Genomic DNA, 15,504 nt, shown 5'->3' with positions numbered 1-15,504 from the left:
CTGACCTTTCTGCCCATAAAAAGTAAGGATAGGGCATTCTGATAATATCAGGTCATCTGTCCTAATCACAGAAATGCTTTTAGGAGATTTTACATGGGAGTTTTCATCCACTGATTTTAACTAATATTGCAAAGATTAGAGGATGTTTTGTGTTTTGGAACCTCAGCCAGAGCAGCCCATTTATTTAAATATAAGAACAATTTTTTCCCACACCTTTTGAACTAGGTAAAAAGAGAGAAAGAAATACTAAAGAGCTCAGGATTGAAGGCTTAAAAAACCTTACCCCCAAACAGCTCTTGTTTTACCCTAGTATTTTGTCTTTATCCATGCTTTTAAGTCCTCATTTGCTGGCATTATAGACCCTGCAGGAAGTGGTTTGTGGGAAAAAATATTTCAAAGCAGTGATGATGAGCTACACAACAGAGAGTTGTATTTGAACTGCCTTGAGGGGGGAAAAAAAGTAATAGAAGCATATGCAATTTTGAATAATCTAAAAAAAAAAAAGGGATTTTGAAGATAAATTAATGTGGGTTTTGCCTCTTTAATTCTGTTATGTGTATATAAGTAGGTATTTAAGTTGCTTTGTGGTTGTTAAATGTAATTTAAATGCACAGGTGTTTTTCTTTTTCTCTTTTTATTATTATTTTTTTCCATTCTTGAGAGAAATGATGTGATACAGACCACAACAAACTGTACAAAACCCCAGTAGGAAGGACAGTTCTTCAGAAATGCCAGTAATTGCAGAGCAGATAGCGCAACATGCAAATGTTTCTGTGAATTTCAGCCACTTGCCAGTCTCTGGGGCCTTTCAAAAAGAAATTAGCAGCCCTTCAGACTGTGTAGACAAGGATTTGCTCCTCAGATGGTAACTGGGTTCCTTTTCTCCCAGTTGTTCTTGTCTGGATCTTGGAAGATAACCTCACTGTCACCTGTTTCCTCAATCTCTATGTCTTCCTTTTCAAAAAATACACTACAGTTTCTGCTTTGTATACCATACTAGTTCTAAGCAAGTACTCCTTATAAATCAGAAATCCTAGCCTGTAGCAAATACAAATGAAAAAAGAAAAGCATTGTTTTTGCAGTCAGTTTTTGGTAAGCAATTCAGAAGTCATCTGCACGGGAGAAAACCAACCTTTTCTTCTCCCCCACATTTGTTCTAGCCATAGAAGATTTTCACAGATAGAGTGGTTAGCATTTGGAACAGAATATGGCTTCACTTTTTTATAAAGATGTCTTTGGAGACCAGCCAGGCAGGGACTGGGAGTTACAAAGCTATCATGAGACTCAGCTGGCATAGACACCTTCCAGGAAGTTTTCAGATCAGATGAGAGGAGAAGAATTTCATTTATCAGTTTTAGAGTAAGAAATAAAGCTGAAATTGAAAAACAATTGTGGGACTTTAACCAAATGGAGGGTGATGTCACTCAACCTGTCCTCAGTCAGTGCTTAATCTTTCCTTGGGATGAGTAGGAATGGCCAGATTTTTGAACACAGTAGCCTGTATGTTGTTTATTTATAAAGGGCAAGGGAAGCCATCTGTGTGACTGCAAGCTCTTGTGTGACCTTAAGATCAGTTCTGCTAGCATCTTATCAATGTGGAGGTTATTTAGAATAACAAGAGGAACAAAGAGTGAGTGCATGAAACACCAGCTTTTGGGAATGCTTGCCATAGTCACACCAATCCGTAGTGTGCTGAACAGACGAGATTTCAACTCATTGTTTCATCTCTGCTTTTGGCAGCACAGTTAGATATATCAAGCCAAATTATGTCTGCTGATACTCATGAGTAACTGCCACCAGTTTCAATAGCATTTGCACACATGGATCTGCAGGGGTAAGTATGCTACAGGCCTGGGCTGGGCAGGAGACATGGTCATAAGAAGAAGCTGTTTGACATCTACAGCCAGAATCCTTCCCAAAATTTAGGACTAGTATCAAAACTAATATTGATTTTTGCTAAGAGTTAACTACACAGCCATTTCCATTGAGAAATCTGCCTGTAAAGCTATCTGCTTAATCCTGAAAGACATGTATCCGCCTCTTGCCTCCCATCTGTTCTTTACAGTTCTGGTAACCAATGCGTGTTGTGCGTTCCAGGTACCAATCCCAGGTTATGACTATGCTTCAGTGACTACGGACTAGCCTACAAAATGGGCAGCACTAAGAATAACCAGCCTCCCCCCCACCCCGCCCCAGCTACCAACGAGCAGCTGAGCAGCTTCTTTGATCAGCAGCCAGCAGCCTCACAAGGTTTGACCTCGCAGCCGGGCTAAGCCAGGAGCACAGTCCATATTACCACCTGCCAAAATCTTAAAGCTCATCTGTAGGCATCTACACTTGCAGGGAGATTTCTGCTGTCATACTATTGTGACAACAGTGAAAACAAAATAGCGATGCATCAGAACCAGGCATGGTGTGTCCGCTTTGTCAACGGCGGGCCAAGGTCTGTGCTAAATGAGGCATGGTTTGTGCTTCAAATGTGGTGCAGAGCTAGCCAAGGAGGCAGGAAAGCCATGGAGAGAAAATGAGGCCTTGTTGAATGAACTCAGAACAAAAGGGAATGCCAGACTGTGAGGTCTGTGTCTTTCTCATTACTCCCTAATGTATGACATCATAATAGATAGAAAGGAAATACCAGATTTAATACATTAAGACAAGGAGCTTAAACTGAAAAATGGTCATTGCACATGTGGCCTGTTCAAAGCAAAGAGGCCATGTTTTTTTCCTCCTCTAAGCTAAACATATTTCCAGTCAGGTAAATTGAGCTATTCTGACTCAGAGCAGAGTAAAAAACAGGAGAATTAGCCTTAAGTCTTTTCTTTTTCCTCATTTTTTGCATATTTTTTTTTCATGCTTATTGGTTGAAAAGGGAAAATTTACAGATAAGGAAGCAGTGGAGCCTTTTTCTTGTAACTTTACGCTTTTTCCAATCCAAACCAAGCCCCATGTATTGCAAAAATATTATTTCAAGAAAGAAATTTTCTGTGAAATTTCCATAACTTAATTTTATACTGATGGATACTTCTCTGTCTTTGAATTCTCTTTAGAAACAAAACAAAACAACAGCAACAAAAGTTTGGGACCCTGAGTGAGAAAGGGTTTAATTTATCTGCCACGTATTATGCTGATGACTGCATGCCTGCCTGTTTTTCAGAAATAGCTCTCTCTATGAAAATTCTAACTTATGATTTTTTTAATGAAAAAATAGCAACCTTTGTTATTGTTTATTATGGTTTTTGAATTGTGTTTACCTAGATCTTACAAGCCACCAAAGCAGCCACCTAGCAAAGCTGAAATTTCCTTCCTCTCATTTCTGTAGGTACGAGGTCCTCAAGACATCATACTGTTAATGAATTACTTTCCCAATGCTCTGTAGGAGTATAAGCATTTCTTTAACTTACAGAATAGGAAATGGATTTTTAAAAAAGTGATGTGAATTTTAAAGCTAATTTGACGGGCAACCTGATTTTCAAAGTTTCTGACATAGGGAGTCTACGTTAGCTAGATTCCCACTAGACACCACTGCTAATCTATTCTGTGTTGTTTTAAGGGAGCACTCAAATTTGACATACATTTTTAAAAGTCAAGACCATTTGGGCTACAATCTGTAAGTACTTTGGGCTGACTGTCAGACTCATACTGTAATTGTAGTACCTTCACTGTTGTGGGTTTGGTTTTTTTTTTTGCAGCATATTTCTAACAGACGTTTATGAGACATCTCACTTAAAACACTGTAGCAAATATTGACTTAATTTTACTTCCAAATTTAATCATGTGTGATGGCTTCAGAGAAAAGAGACATTCCTGAGAAGCTACAGTTGCTTAATTATGGCTTCTTCAGCTTTTCTCCCTACTTCAAGTTCCTTTTTTTAAGGTAGGAAACAATGCCGTAGGAACATTTTAGCAGTATAAAATTGCTCTCAAACCATAAAGGAGAGTGACTATAGTGTGGGAAGTCCTACTTAAAATGCATTTTGAGTTTCCAAGCTTTGATTTTTTGACCTTTAGATTTTTATCCAAAGCCTATCATGTTCAGAGCACGCTAACTTTGTCTTTTAACCTGAAAAACTACAGGGAAGTTTTAGACGTTTGTGCAGGATTGGCTCAGTGACAATCTTTGATGTCTCTTTAACACAGGGTATCTTTCCCCATATTGGCATCTGCATAAAACGATGGATTGAAATGGTGGTGGGTGAATATCAAAGGAAAAATTCATAGGCTGCTGCAGCAGTCCTCTCATGGACTGGTCTAATCAACCCGCTCCTGCATCGCCATCCCTGCCAAGGAAATACAACGTGTATGTAGCTCTTTGCTGAAGCATTAAACTAATGCAGGGTAAAAAACAACCCTCTCCCAAAACAGTGTTTACTCTGAACATGGCTCAGTGTCCCAAATGTCCCAAGTGTCCTAAAGAGAGGTGCCTTGATGCTGGCGCACATGGTTAAGAATCAGTGTTTTCATGTCCTGTAAGCTCTGTGAATTCCTGTTCATCTGTAGATGGTGCCTAAAGCCTTCAAAAACACTCTTCAGCTGAGCTGAAGACTAGGCAGAGTACAGGCCCTCCTTCTGTCTCATGAAATCCCTGAAACGAGCTGTTGCACCATTCATTCAGAACTAAGCATTTCTCAGGTCCTATCATGACTGGCTTCTCAAAAGTGAAACTTTCATTAGTCTCTAAGACCTGGATTGCCAAGCAGCCCAACATAGGTGGTCACTGTATCTGCTGCACTGTTCAAAGAAATAAAATGTGCATATATATTTATCCTGGGAAGCGTTATTATTTTTGACCTCTTCACAAGGACAAAAGAGAAGGAATGTGATTTGTCCAAAAGTTTGCTGACAAATGTGAGAGGAAATATTTTTTAAACCAGTGACAGATACGAAAGGACAGCATATTTAGGTGAATGAGGAGTAGGCAAAATGTCTCCTCCTTTCAGATATGTTTCTACAAGTTCTTTTTTTTTTTTTTTTATTCATACTGACAAGCATACACTGAATCTAGCAGATAAATATTTTACTCTGATTTTATGCTGTCACTGACATGTTTGCACAGCAAGAATCAAGTCTACTCGTCATTTTCAGGGGCATGCCAAAGCAAGTGCCAACCTACACAGCTCTGCTCTTCTCAGGGCAGACTTTCTCTGATGGCTTTCCCTTGCAGGTACAGCAGGGCAGGGCTACAGCAAATATCTAATTACTTGTCAATTCTGTGGTCTAACAAGTCAAATGCAGCTGGTACAAAGGGGCAGCTGCTTCTGCAATAGCTGTGTTTTTGTTTTCAGCAGCCTGTCTGTCAGTGGAAAATGTCTCCGGCTGCAGGAACTGGGTAAGTAGGTTCCACCTACCAAGAGCCTCTGCTGTGTTAGCAGGGCTGGGGGCAGTCAGCGCTGGCTCTGGGCTTGCAGAATTTTTGCTAATCATGTTATTAACCAGAGCTGCATTTTACCCAGCCAAAAAGAGGATTTGCATGAATTATTACTCAATGCTGAATAATTTTCAGAATCAATCACAAGTTTCAGGGCTTGATAAAGCAGCTATTACTGGGTAACATTTTAAAATGTGGTAGGCTGCTGATCAGATGAGATTTTATAGCAAGTTTATCTAGGAATGTGATACTGTGAGTTTACTGTAAAGTGTACAAATAGGAGGTTATGGTGCAGAGACTGTTATGTAAAGTTACTCTTTACCATTTCACTGCAGTAGGGTACAAACTGGTAACCTGCAGTAAGTGTTGTTCAGATGTCCAGCCACCGTAGGAAATGACATTTCATAAGCACTGCTGGGTACTGCTGCCAGCAGAACTTTTGTGCTTTTCTATCTAGAGTTGCAGCACTTTCAGCTATTGAGGCTAGGTACTTTTTATCGTTTTGTTAACTGTTCTCTCTTCCCCTCAGTTTCTATCACAAACCCTTGGTAACTGAACACCAGAAGCGTAGTTCCCAAGAGACCAGTGACATGATAATAATCAGCACTTTATTCTGATGATATAAAGCTAGAAGATGGAGTCAGTTACTGGCACTGAGCTGTTAATACAAGGCACCGTTAAACTGTATTTGCTTAATCCAGAGAACTTCTAGTCAAACAAAAACACAAGTTCATGTACTGCTGATGCAAAGAGAGATGAATCACAAAGTTTGCTGGCAAGCTCTCCTTTATCTTGGCACAGCCCAAGATATGTCCAAATTATGAAATAATTGGAAGCTAATTTTCTTGGAAGAAAATGAAATCCTCAGGGAGACTGTTGCATTGGAGAATTGAAGTAACGCAGTGCTTTGCTTCAGGTGGTATGTAGTCAGTCAGGGCTACACCTTCCCGAGAGCACTGCTGAATGACAAATTCACCAGGCAACATTCAGCAGGGCAGTAACATCTGATGTGTTGAGTTGATGGGATCAGGGGAAATGCGGATTGCTCCACAGAGGTGGGAAATGGAGAACACTGTCCTAACAACACTCTGGCGGTAAGCTATCAGACAACTCTTTGGGAGATCTTCAAGCCCTACACTTGGTTATCATAAACAGCATAAACTCAAGCTTTGCAAATACACAGATAAATGTGACTCTACCTCAACTGCTTTGCAATGGAAATGCATTTTTCTCTTCTCACTGATTTGCTTCTTGAAATTTGTTTTCTTTCCAGCCTGATATAAGGAGCTTTCCAACTAAGAAATCTTTTAGGCTCTTGGTGTGGAGTTTGCATTTAAATCCTGAAATCAATGGGAAGCAAATGTTTTCATTGCCACCCAACATAAATTCAAATGCTTTGACATAGAGCTACAAATTCCAATGCACTGCTGCGCTTTCACAAAGCATTTGGGTGGGTGGGTGTTAAATTCCATTATTTTAAAGAATGAAAAGAATTGGCATCTATTTTAAGTGTCACGTTCAACAGCTGTACATTTATTGATATTTTTCATTGAGAAAACTGTTTGCTTTTTTTTTTAAGTGACATGGACTGCCAGGAAGATATCATACTTCCGTATTTATTTCTAACATTGGTATTTTAAAATGATTTATAGGTATATATTTGTGAATTTATATGCACATGATTAAAGAGCTATATTAAAATGTCAGTCACAAGCAGAATGGCAGCCACTTTGTCAAGGTTTGTGAATCCTGGCATCTTAAGGAAATAATTATTCAAAAAAATAGAAATAGCCTAATAAGTCAAAAGGATCTCTATCTCTTGAACAATGTGTACATGTTCACGTAAAATATATATTTATATATGTATGTATGTATATTTAACACGAGATTTTTTTCCAGTATGTGTTATCACCATACTTATTCCTTCTCCTCTTTGGAATTAGGTTTGGTCCAACTTGGGATCCCAAGCAGCTATAACTAAACACTAATCATTCCCAAAACATCAGGTCTTGCATCAGTTTACTTACTTTCTAAGAATTCATTTTATATACTAGCTTCTGTAAAATTCCAGAGAGTATGTTTTACCTGTGAATTGCTCAATAAACTGTATACACACACACACACACACACAAAAAAAAAAAAAAAAAAAAACACGTTGATTCCCCACCATTGCGTAGCTGTATCAAGCACAACAAAGATGGGAGCTCTAGACAATGCAGTGACCCAACGTTTCAAGGAGTTCAGGAAGATGTAGTGGTAACAGGTAAAAAAATACATAAAAGAACACCTCTTGGTGATATTTTCACATACGTTCATCCCGGTTGCTGCCAGCACAAGAGGAGCTATACTTTTGCTCAATGAATTCCCTCATTCAGACAGGGACTATTCACAACTCATATCAAAGGCCATTAAAGCTCTCTCCTAGTCACTTCAGTGACCCTGGGAGGCTATCCTGATGCAGTTACAGTGAAGCTGACTCTAGAAGGAACTCATATGTAAAGGTGTGATTCTTTATGCTCCAATTTTCAGTTAAAATGTTTAAGAAAGCTAACTCTTCTCCACTCTTTTTCATTCTTAAAAGCATGGTGGGCTAGACCAACTCCAAATAAATGTCCTTTCCTTTTTGGAACTGACATAATATATTAGTATGTTTGTGTCTTCTTTAAGTTTGGCTGTTGATTTGGAGGCCTGAGAGGAAACGTGCTATGCAGAGAAGCAAATCAGATTTATTTTTCCTCCTCCACTTTTAGACTTAGACAGAACACGCATCTCTTTGCTGCAGAACTTAATTCCTTCACATAATGCAGAGACTTTCAGGACTCCTTTACCAGACTGGGTTGTTGATAAAAGCATGTCAATACCACAGCCCACAGGGCTCCATAACAGTGCACTGTACTCTCATTGTCATTTTAGCCTACGCCTACCATATGATGGGGAGATATGGAGAGAGTGACTGAAGTTTTCAGAGGGACCTGGCTTGCTGTTACATCAAAGGCGTGGTAATGCAAGCTGGGGTGGAACTTGTGATAAGCTAACTCAGGAGCCTTAGTCTCTTACCATGGTTTCCTGGGATCTCCATGCAGACGGTTTTCCTTCATTGACACATTCCTGCCATTTTGCTTACTGTTAATTTAATAATAGACATATTGACCAGTCGTAACTCATTCCCTTGACGTTTGAAGGGAATCAAAAACGTTTAACCTCTCTGCTCTCAGACTTCATTTGCACATTTTGCTTTGTTCATTGGTGATGAAGTCTCCATATTTCTCCATACAATCTCCATCCCACCTTCAAAGGCAAACAACATCATAGTGAATCACTAGACACCATATACTACAGAAGAAACTGTGGAGTTAGTCCTGATTTAGTCGTTCCACTTCCTGCATATGTTAAGGGAATTAAAATATACGTATTGCCGTGCAGTCCTGTCAAGTAAGAGTAAAATATTAAAAGCTAGTCTTTCCTCCCTCATTGAAGACAAAAATCCTGGAAATCTGACTGAAAAACAAACAAACAAACAAACAAAAAAAACCACCTAACAGTCAAAAGACAAATACATTAAACAAAATTCTGAATTCTAACCCATATTTCCTCTGTGACAAAGCTCAAGAGACTGTTCTAACGTCAGACATTCCTGAGCTTCCAGAGTGTTGAGCATCATGGGACTGTACTGTCTAATCCCATCTCATCCTGTCTCTCAGCTACAGCTGCCTTAACATCTGCATGGAAAGACCATTTTTTATTGATTGGTTTATTTATGCCAGCTCTGTTACAGCACTTCTGCCAGCTGTAATCTCTCCAGGACAATTATGATTTCTCTTTTATGTCACCAGTAACTAATAGGGAAAACAGGTGCAATTCAGTAGAGGACTCCCAGGCAATCCTCTTCCAGGCCACAGTCCCGTCAGGCACACAGTATTGAAGTGAAATTTTGACGGTTTATGGGAAAAGCTAAGCAAATACTGGCTTCCAATGTGTAAAAACTGCTCCAGCAGTTTGCTTAAAACACACTACCCCAACACAGCAAAAATGGAAATATTTCTGCCCTGTCAGTTGTGCCAACGTGTTTCACAATCAGCCTTGTGGAAACTGCCACTACAACAACAGGAAACAAACGCCTGCTGTCTATCCTTTCCTGTATTTTAAGACTTCAGTATATCTGAGATGAAGCAAACTGGTCACTCAGTCCCTCTTGTCAGATGTGTCAAACACAAAACATTTCTGAATACATACACAGTTGAATTTATCAGCGCAAGAACTGTGAAGCAATCTAATGTGCGACTTTATCACCAAGAAACAAGTGGTAAGAAGGTGTGATTCAAAATACCATGGAACTGACACAGATTCGAATTGAAATAGTGCTTTTGGTAGTGTGTAATAATACTGCACAGATCATGTATTCTGCTTTTAGCGTCCTGTAACATGAGCAACCACAGTACTGCTAGCACCTTTGCTTTTCCTTCTTCTGCCTTTAGCAGTGCTCTACACAGGAAGATGACTAGGGGTGTGATCCAGCAGTCGCAGAGGTGAGCAGTAAACCTACTGAACCCAACATGGCTTCAAGTGGAACTTTAACGAACAAACCTTGAGCAAACCTAGAAATTAAAATTGAATAAAAGGTATCACCTTCCCTTCCCTTCCCTTCCCTTCCCTTCCCTTCCCTTCCCTTCCCTTCCCTTCCCTTCCCTTCCCTTCCCTTCCCTTCCCTTCCCTTCCCTTCCCTTCCCTTCCCTTCCCTTCCCTTCCCTTCCCTTCCCTTCCCTTCCCTTCCCTTCCCTTCCCTTCCCTTCCCTTCCCTTCCCTTCCCTTCCCTTCCCTTCCCTTCCCTTCCCTTCCCTTCCCTTCCCTTCCCTCTTCCTGCTGGTGCAGAGGCTGATCTGTGTGCCGAAGGCCTCTTTCTGTGCAGGAGCCCCCAAGATGTTCTGGCTATGAGCTAACACGCTGACTGCAAAGGAAAGTTTTTTGACTACATTGAAAGACTGCACACATTTTCCGCCATGGTTTGTTTATGATATGAATGATGGCTTAAACATTGTTCTTCATTGAAAATAGTCCAGCTGCCCATAATCTGGCATTGATTTTCAGTGCATATTTTGCAGCTTTTAAATGCATTCTTGGCAAGAAAGTTAGAAATTTTAGCCTATGATATTAAAATCCGCAACTGGACTTGACTGTGGAAACATTTTTCCAGGTCTTCACTATGCTTCACTTTAGGAAGCCCCATTTTGGTCCCAGGAATCATGAGAATGTTGGATTTGAGACATCAGCGGGTGTAAAGTGTATCACCTCTCCAGCAGCACAATTTTTCTGAAGCCACTAACAACAGGAAGGCCTCTGGTTTCCTGTGGCCGTGTGCATCTTTGGATTTGCTCTCCCAATTTATGAATAAATTATCACATTCTGTAGTTTAGAAATTCTGGATGATTCATTGTAAACGTATGGTAAAATATTTGTAATTCTTAAAATATCTGACCCTCAGTTTTATAATTCAGAGCAATCTCTGCATGTTTGTCCCTAATCAATAAAACTAAAACATAAAGGCAAAAAGAAAAGGACTGCTCTGCTATCAATAATGACTAAAGTTACTAATACTCTGAATTCAAGCATATAGTTTAGACTCCACTGACTTACAACTATTAAGGTTGTAAGTAGCAAACTTATCTCTTTACTGATATTAACGTTAGCATGAATTTCAGACACTCACTGTAAATTGTAGCTTATTTAAACAGCATCCTTAATTTATAGCTGCAAATAATAAACATCCAAACAAACAACAATAACTACACCAAATGACACTGTTGACAGAAAAATAAATTAAAAATATATCTGAAAATTGTTGAGCTATAACACTAGCCCATTTTCTTCCTTCAAAAGGCTTAAAATGCCAGGCTGAATCCTAGTAGAATGAGTTTGTTTACACAGAGTCTGGACATAATGAGTTTCAAAGATCTAACAACAGAGAGTCCTGAAAAGTCTCAAAAAGGGTATTGTATTTCTGCTTTGAACACAACACGGGTATGATGTGTCAGTCTTTTCATAAAAGCTCTGTTCATATCTCAGTAAAAAGCCACTATACTGTAATACCAAAAAGAGTGTAACTATTAAAACTGGAGTCTTTGCAAGCAATATATGGCAGTTAGGATGTAAATAACCATTAGATGCTGGCCCGATTGGTGCAGTATTGTTAGGCTTTTAAAACAGGAAATAAAGTAGCTGCTAAAGGCAGCTTGCCCTGACAGCAGTGGAAGGGGAAGAGGCAAGGTTTACCCATCAGCACATCATTAATTTGTAGGTGGTTGATATTAACTGAAATATTCCTGTTGACCTCAATAAGCATTGCATTTAATACTTACGAAACAGCCAGTTTTGCCAGAAGTCAAGAACCTTGGTTTTCTTTCCTTTCTCTCTCAATCTTTTCTAGGCTCGGCTCTGCAGCAGCTGACAAATACAGAGAAACCCTGAGCTCAGTTTCCAGTTTGTGCAATTCCTGGTTTGAAAGGATTTTCACCAGCAGATAACTCTGTCCGACCATCTCATTCTAGATTTGACTTGGTGTTGTCTTGTTTGACCTCACAGCCAGAAGTACATATGGCTTTGCTGAGTAAATGTAAACTGCCAAGGAAGCAGAACATCTTTGGATACCTCCTAGTGTCAAATCAGAGCAGGGGTTGGTCTCAAGCTTGCAGGCCATGAGCAATACCCGTGTGTTGATTCACATGCTGGCTTGAACCTAGAGTGGGGTAACTGGCTTCAGAGGCAAAGAGCTCAAGTGTGGGAAGACCTGGGAGCCCTCACTCCACTCCTGCTCCTGCAGATGCTATAAATGAGCCTCTGCAGCCTGGCCCAGGAAGCTTGGCCCCACGGTTGGGCGCTGTTGCCAAAGGTAGTGTTTCGACATGCAAAGGATTGAGATTTGTGCTGGGTGGGTGACAACAGCAACACAAGCTTTTCTCCACCACAGACTAACATCAAGAAATGCCTCACCCTTAATCAGTGATGACCTGAAAAGATCACAGCTTAATTTTGCTTTTTGAAAAATCCGTCATGAGATGGACTGGAAATGTTCAAGATGTTGAATGAGGTTTCAGTTTGGGTTAGTTGCATAATGAGAAAACATGGATAATTTAGCTTTTACAAAAAAGCTTGTCAAGTTTTGTTTCCTTCTACCAACATTAGCCAGGGAGGTTTGGATCTTGCTTGCACGCAGAGTCTGGGGAGAAGGGAGGATGGAAAGGTTCCACTTTTAGCCTTTTTTTCTCACCAGGCTAAAAATCAGTAATGGATCACTCAAACAATTTCTTTCTCTTTGAAACTAACATTATCTCTGCCCAGAAGATGTGCAATACTAATGCAAGTATCAAGAAGTTAGATAACAACCCTACTGCATTCTGTATATTCTGTGAGCATTATGGATGCTTTCCCATAAATACCAGAGAGACAGTTGAATTCTTAACTGATTGAGTGCATTGGTTTGAATTTACTCCCTCCTACTTCACTCCATTCATCTCCTGCTCCTGTTGCTCTCTAAAGTCTGACAACTTCTGTTTTATCTCTGTATTTTTTCTCTTTACTTTATATGCATAATTGGATTACTGGTTGTTTTGTTGTTGGTGGTGGTGGTGGTGGTGGTTTTTTGAGTATTTGAATATTTTTCCTGTTCTCTTTTCTCATTCTGTTACAATTTCCTAAATTTGATTTTGTTCTCATAGTTCTTGCAGCATTTGGTTTCCTAGTTTCCTTGATAGATTTCTTTGCATCTCTGTTTCTTCTTTTTCCTCCACTCATTCAGATCTCCACTTTTCTCCAAAGTCTGATTCCTCACTCTGAGTTTTATTCTAATCTTTTCTCCTTTATCACTGCCATATCACAGTGTGAGCAAGAGTTTCCAAGCAACTCTCAGAAGTCATAAAGAGGTACCGTTCATTCAAAATTACATCACATCTGTCTTTGAACTTCCACAGAGTGCCACCTCCTCTAATAACAAGGAAAAAAAAAAAAGGAGGGGATGAAAAAAGGATGAAAGTTTATTTTGAATGGAAAGTATACTATTTTAACTGCACCAGATTTCTTGGAAAGTACAACCGGCTAATATCTGTGAAATGCTTCCAGCATTAAGAAAGCATGCCAAAACTGAAAAGCGTGAGCTGAACATGAGCAGATTTGGAGCTGCCCTGTAATGATTAAGAATGCTGAATGCTGACCTGCTCACTTGAATAGTTACTGGCAGACAGATGGATTTTGTTTATTAATAGGGAAAAAACAACCAGGACAGAAAAAAATAGGAACAGAAAAGTTACTTCTCTCTTGACAATGGAAGATTGTTTAGAGCCAATAGCAGGACAAGAAAAAGTCTAGGTAACAAGGTAGAATAGCGGTTTTAAAAGAAGCACATTTTGAAGAGAATTTCTGGAAACCACACTGAGACAAAGGCACCCTTTGGTTATCTAAAGAAGTCAAGCCTAGACTGCCAGCCTGGATCTGGTTGGGACCCTACTGTGATTACAAAGAGATAAAACTTTAAAAAAGTGTGGAGCCCATTGCTAGAGCTAAGCACTTGTGTCTGCAGGGCTGTTTGCACTGACTTAGGTTTTTGTCTGAGCTGATTTAGGAGCAGAATTTCAAAGCTTTCGTTGAATTATTTCTCTGAATATTTTAAATATCCCAAAGTTTCTTACATACGTTTTAGCACATATTTTAAGCTTTCTTATTAGTTTAGAGTGATCAGTGTCTTTCCCACATGAAATTTCCTTCAAGCATTCAAATTCAGGCAAAGAATTTCTGTGTTCATGCCAATAACCCTTCTCAATGGACAGAGCAAGAAGACAAGAACAAAAAGAAATCAGCCCTATCAGCCCTTGGGGGAAAATGAAAAAGAAGAAAAATTAAAAAATAAAAAAACACTCTTACAAAATTACTGTTAAAGAATAGTTAACAGAGTACAGAAAAGCCATGTGAGCATACTCTAGCCAGATACACATATTTTTCAGTTTTTTAATGCCTTCTCTGATGATCCTTAAAAATCTCAGTTCTCCATTAGCATCCAGCCTTTGAGTCAGCAATCAAGAGGGAATAATTCAGAGCTGACATCACAGGCAACTTCACAGTTTAATGTCAGCAGATGACAGGGAAAGGAGAGACTTGCATCAGGTTTTCATCAAACTGTGTTTAGAACTTATCATGGGTTTCTAAACATAGGTCTGACCAGTCCCACATTTGGCACCAAGTCCAGCCTTTCACAGCCTGCACTGGAAGAGATTTCTGTGACTTCATTTCTTCTTTGTCAGATGCCGTAACTGTTTTTAGGTGACTAATGAATATTTTAATCTTATCTTCTAATCTCCAAGTATATTACATGCCAAAGAATAATAAGATAGGGGAAAGTATGTTACAAAATAGACTATTTCATTGAAAAATCAGAATTCCTTGCCAAATTTCACTGTAGTTAATGTTCTGCAATATGCCAAAAATATCAGACAAACAGGCGTCAGCTATTTCCTTTTCTCCCTCTAACTGACCACTGAGGCCACTAAACTAGCATGCATAAGCATACACTTTGCACATGTTAACTGAAGTGTTTGTCAACAAATTACATTCCTTTCTCCATTAGCTGATCTTTGGTCAACCATCTTGAATTATTATACAAGAATTAGTATCAGATGAGTGGTTTGCTTTTGCACCTACATCCATGCCAAATTGGGCATGTGTAAATAAGATTCACAATAGAAGAGGGTGTGGTTTTTTGTGTTTTTTTTTTTTTTTTTGTATCTAGTATATGGATTTTAGTTCACTCCACCACAAGATTAACAAAACAAAACAAAAAAAAAAAAAAAAGAAACTTGAGTATACCTTGGTTCCGTAATAATTCTGAATGCTTCAAGTTTTGGGGTCTTTTCTAATCTGCAGATTATGAACAATAATTCATAAAACAAGAGTTTTCATATGCAGTTCCTGCTAATTAGTATACAGTTGTAAATGTCACTGATGGCAGCTGAAGTTTCATCTGCATTCCAAAGAATGAAGTGTAGCCTCTGTCCATTGAAATTTCATGACAGTAACAACATCTAGCTACTCAAAAACTCAGATCCAGAATGAAGGTTTGAAGCATGTATGGAACTGCTTTTTGTTCCACAGTACAAAGA

At 39.2% G+C, this 15,504-nt stretch overlaps 1 long non-coding RNA gene across 5 annotated transcripts in view; it reads right to left on the bottom strand.

Annotated features, from left to right (window-relative positions):
• LOC106030169 (uncharacterized) overlaps window positions 1–15,504 on the bottom strand; it is a 108,228-nt gene that overhangs the window by 49,742 nt on the left and 42,982 nt on the right. For all 5 annotated transcript variants that reach the window (XR_010829157.1, XR_010829158.1, XR_010829161.1 and 2 more), the window contains 2 exons: window positions 11,719–11,803; window positions 8,423–9,960 (listed from right to left, as the gene is read on the bottom strand). This is a non-coding gene — a long non-coding RNA (uncharacterized lncRNA). The remainder of the gene's footprint in view (window positions 1–8,422; window positions 9,961–11,718; window positions 11,804–15,504) is intronic.

Source organism: Anser cygnoides, chromosome 2 (assembly GCF_040182565.1).
Source record: "Anser cygnoides isolate HZ-2024a breed goose chromosome 2, Taihu_goose_T2T_genome, whole genome shotgun sequence".
NCBI classification, from domain to species: domain Eukaryota; kingdom Metazoa; phylum Chordata; class Aves; order Anseriformes; family Anatidae; genus Anser; species Anser cygnoides.
The sequence above is the reverse complement of the archived record's forward strand: the minus strand, read 5'-3'. Positions and strand labels throughout refer to the sequence as shown.